Raw genomic sequence first — 5,377 nt, forward strand, 5'->3', positions numbered from 1 at the left:
TGTCGAATGAGTTGCTTCGATTTGACCTCTAAGAAACTCAATCTTCTTGCCTGCATTGGTAAGACTTCAGACAATCAAAGATCCAAGATAATTGAGTAGAATTGAGTGAGAATCGAAGAGATGAAGTTTTCTGAAAATCACCTTCAATGTTATGCAAAACTTGATGTTGCTTGCTTCAAACACGATCCGATCATACTTGAGAAGCTAGAAGGAAGTGATTGGAGAGGTTACAAGGCTGTGGATCCTGGAGTTCTTGAATCTCCAACAGTTGAGATTCAAACTCAAATTTCAAATTGAAATTTCTCAGGTTTTCCTTTAGAATGAGAGGGTTTCGATGGGGGAAAAGTTGGCGCGCAAGGTGTCTTTCAAATGAGCTCATCAGCCTTCTATTTATAGCCAAAGGGAATGATATTTGCACACTTCAAAATCTGTCCAAAATTGGCAATGTGCAATGCATTAAGGACCAAAATGATTCATACTGAAGTATGAATGAAGCTTGAATGGCAAGGCAATGTGAACTAAAGTTTATACATTTCATTCTTTCCAATGATGCAGTCCTGTTAAAGCCATGCGCAAACCTAGCAATCTTCATCCAAAATGCATGAACTTGGGTTATTTGGAAAGCTTGGATCAAGGGGAACAAGTTTGATTTTCAACACTTTTTCATTTGGAGCTTGGAACATGGAGAATTTTGAGGTGGAAGTTTAGAAACTTCAACATGTTGAAAAAATTTCTAAGTGTCAAGCCATATACTTCAATATTCGCCTTGCTTAACTTTTTATGTGAGCTTCAAATGAGAAAAGTGTCTTCATAAAATTTGTAGCTCTTTCAAAGACCTTCAAAATTGTCACAAATTTCATGTCATTTGTATTTAGAATGATAGAGTTATGCATTTTTGAAGTTTGGAAAAATCACTTGTTCAATGGTATAGGTCAAAAATGACCTATAATGTATCCTCATATCACATGCTCATAAAAGTTGATTTAGCTCTCACTCCAAACATAAAAGTTGAAATATACATCTTGAATTTGATTTTGCAACTTGGAAATATTTCATATCATAAAAATTGAGCAAGTTATGGCCATGGGGAGTTGACTTTCAAATTAGGGTTTAGACAAAATGACCTATAATGTTTCAACATAGAAGATGATTTTCCAAGAAAAATTAGCTCGAGGTCTCAACATGAAAGTTGTTTGGAATGTCATTTAGAGTAACATTTCTCTTGGAATCATTTTCATATGGTGATAATTGTAGGAGATAGGGTCTAGGGAGACCTAGTTTTGATCAGATGAATTCATCTGGCCAACCACCATCAACCAACTTGCTAACCTTAAATTATTTTGACTTTCTTGGATCATGGTAGATCATATATGCATAAGAATGATGAATTTTGAAGTGTCCCTTGAAAAATTTGATCAATTTGTTAGATAGCTTGTTGGAGAAACTACTTAAGATACCCAGTCAAACTAGGGTTTCCAAGGCAAATCACTTCCAAACTCTTGAAGAACACTTGATCAATATATCATGTAGGAATCAATGGAACTCATATATGATGCTCATAAACATTCTTGGATCAATTCATAGTTGTGCTCTTTGTCATGAGGGTCTCAAACCCTAGATGTGAACTTGATAGACCAATGGTGATCATGCCTTACCTACAAAAGAATTAGGCAAATGCAAAGACATATTTTTGATATTTTGGTTAGTAAAATGATAAGATGCAAGTATGATACAATCACATAATGCTTGGTGATCTCTCCCAAAACAAACCAATGAAAGAGGGGTAAGGAGGATTCCAAGGTATGATCCCAATGCTAATGCTTATGATGAAATTGCATGAGGGATCTTAGGGTCAAAATTGGGGTCTTACAGCTGCCCTAATTTAAGGACATTCTAACTGAGGAGGCGAAGGTTAAAATCTTCTTATCGACTCAGTAGAATGGGCTTAAATAACAACATATAGAAACAAATTTTGGTCCCTAAGAGACCTCATGATGCTTATTATATGAATGCAAAAGTTAATGCCTCATGGGGAAATATTGCCACAAAGGAAAAGAAATCAGAGAGACTGAAAGTCCGCAGGAGTATAATGTATTCCGTAAGGAAAACTCACGGGGGAGACAGAGACTCTGGGGGATAAAGGAGTTATGCGTAGGCCAAGCTACGACTTAAAACTGCTGGGAGACTCGAGGAATTCCAAAAAATGGAAAAGATTCAGCCGGGGAACAATAACATCTGCAGGGGATACGAGTAAGTCAAGATAAAACTGAAGTACTTGAATCATGCAGGAAAAACGATTTCGCTAAGGAAACGCGCACTTAACTCGACTGGGGATGAAATAAACTTCAACCTAGGAGGAACAGAAATCTATTATCTACTACCTGTTACTGGGTGAGGGGATAATAAAGATCTGACAGAGAGGACATCCGTCATCGGTTAGGATGAACATATTAAGGATGACTCGCTGAGAATCGCCAAGAAAGAGTATTCATTACCGGTTACTGGGTAAGAATAGCCTTGCTGGGGAAAACTGCAGAAAATAGGATTTACAACTACCAGTTACTGGGCAGAAGACCAAGGTGAGAATATTCGTCATCGGTTAGGATGAACATATCAAGGATATACCAACTGAACAAAAAGTAGGAATTACATCTATCGAATACTGGATAGAAGACCATCAAAGAGAAAATATGTCATCAGTTAAGATGAACATATCAAGGATAGACTCTGTGAGGGGAGAAAATAGGAATTACATCTATCAGTTACTGGATAGAATACCATTGAAGAGAAAATCTGTCACCGGTTAGGATGAACATATCAAGGATAGACTCTGCGGGATAAAGTATGGTTTACAACTACCATTTACTGGGTAGAATACCACAAAGAGGAGGAATCCCGACATCGGTTAGGATGAACATATCAAGGATAAACTCAGGCAGGGGAAAGAAAGATATTCATCACCGGTTAGGATGAGCATATCAAGGATATACTTCTTGGGGAATCAGAAACAAATGAATCTACTAGGGATTCGAGTGTTGGGAACACTGGGATACTTTTGTCGGATACTAGGAAAGAAGTAACAAACTGCCAACTAAGAAGAATATTACCAGTTACTGGGTAATAGACTCTTAGAAGACCCAAAGCATCTATCTAGGCATGATCTAGAAAGAAACAGTCAATTAAGACTCAACCTAATGAGGATATAACTCAAGGGGAGTGGTTCCATCCAGATAAACAACCGGGGAGGAAACTGAAGTAATAATCATCCACGAGAAAACAACTTAGTGGAGAAGAGGAGAAATGTTAAAGTCTTTCTTCCTAAGGGGCTGACACTCTACAATTGAGGGAGGACAAACACCGAGGTTTGTATGGGGATAAAGTATCGTCATAACAGAGAATGGGGATCTCAAGTTAATCAGATATGATGATGCAAATATGCAATTATGAAATTATATGAATGTATATGTATATATATGATGATTATGCTGACAAAACGATCACAAAGGATACAAAGGTGTCGCAAAGAATTTGAATCATCGATATAATCCTCGGTCAATCCACAAAAAGAGGCAGACAACTGCTGGAGAACAGAGAAATCAACATCCAAAGGCTCAAAATCTAGCCGATGGAGGAGATCTGCTGAGGAGAGGAATCATCATCGGGTATGCAGGGAATTTTAAGTCAACGCCATATCAAATGGGAGATAACCATGCAGAGGATAAACATACAATAGCTGCTCAGAAACCAGGCGGAAACTCTGATTGGGAGCAAGTCGGGTGATCACGGGTGAAGAAACCAACGCGATCTACTGGGGAAAAACATCTTACCCTGCTGAAGATCAACCCTGCTGAAAAAGCACGAACTCTGTTGGGGAACACATAAACTCTGTTGGGGAAAAACACGCCGCAAGGTACTGAATCAACCAACTCAGCTAGGGAAAAGAATCGGAACTCCGCTAAGGAACAAACACTTCGTAGGGGGACCGGATCAACACAAACAACTAGGGATACCTGAAGGGTTAACTGCTTGGGGAACCTCTGATGCTTAGCACTTAAGGACTTACTGCTCTTTGAAGCGCTGTTGATACTTCCTTTTAATTGCTTTGACAAATTTCTTGTTTTTATATGTTTTAAGAAAAAAAGATTTTGATTAAAAAAATTTAAATTTCAAAAATGATCATAATAAAATTTAAACTATTGGCTGAACTAAATAAGAGTAAAAACAATTGGAAAAAAGCTCAACTTTATTTAATGGGATGGTAGTCTATAAATGACAAGACTCCATAGATTTTTACAAAGTTAAAAATGGTAATTTACATGGAAAAGGGTTACATTGAATACAACTGATCCTTAATCCTTCTACCAATTCTTGATATCCACTGTGCTCTTGACCTCTACTGGGATGATGAATCGATGTCAACCTTTGTGCTCAACTAATGTCTTTCCAAAACTGGACGATCAGCAGACTGCAGTTACTTGCCATAATCCTTAATTTTTGCATAAGTTGCCCCAAGGTGGGGTACTCAACTTATCGGGAAATTCTTTCTGTTTTTATGTCTCTAATTTTTGCCTGGATCTTCCTTTCGGGTTTTCAATCCACTGAGACGCTCTTTTTTGCCTAAGCCACCTTTTCAGGTTTTCAACTTAGCGAGCTGTTCTTTCCTTTTTTAGGCGAAGTATTTCTTGACTGCATTTACATTCACATGACGAGTGAACTCTTCACCATCCATAGTTGTAAGAATCAAAGCGCCGCATGAAAAGGCTCTCTTAACAACATATGGGCCTTCATAATTAGGAGTCCATTTTCCCCTAGAATTTGGTTTGAATGAGAGAATCTTCTTGAGCACAAGGTCACCTTCTCTGAACACCCGAGGTCTGACCTTCTTATCAAAAGCTTTCTTCATTCTCTGCTGATATAACTGACCATGACACATGGCAGTCAATATCTTCTCTTCAATCAAATTCAGCTGGTCATACCTGGTCTGACACCATTCAGCCTCAGTCAACTTGGCTTCCATGAGCACACGTAATGAAGGAATCTCAACCTCTACGGGGAGCACTTCCATGCCATATACAAGAGAGAAAGGGGTTGCCCCTGTTGAAGTGTGGACGGACGTACGATACCCATGCAAAGCAAACGGGAGCATCTCATGCCAATCCTTATATGTGATAACCATCTTCTGAATAATCTTTTTGATGTTCTTATTCGTAGCTTCAATAGCCCCATTCATCTTGGGTCTATAGGGAGAAGAACTATGGTGTGCAATCTTGAAGTCTTTGCAAAGAACTTCCACCATATTATTAATCAAGTTCAATCCATTATCAGTAATGATCTTTCTTGGCACACCATAACGGCATATGATCTGATTCTTGATAAA

Source organism: Lathyrus oleraceus, chromosome 6 (genome assembly GCF_024323335.1).
Source record: "Lathyrus oleraceus cultivar Zhongwan6 chromosome 6, CAAS_Psat_ZW6_1.0, whole genome shotgun sequence".
Classification (NCBI taxonomy): Eukaryota; Viridiplantae; Streptophyta; class Magnoliopsida; order Fabales; family Fabaceae; genus Lathyrus; species Lathyrus oleraceus.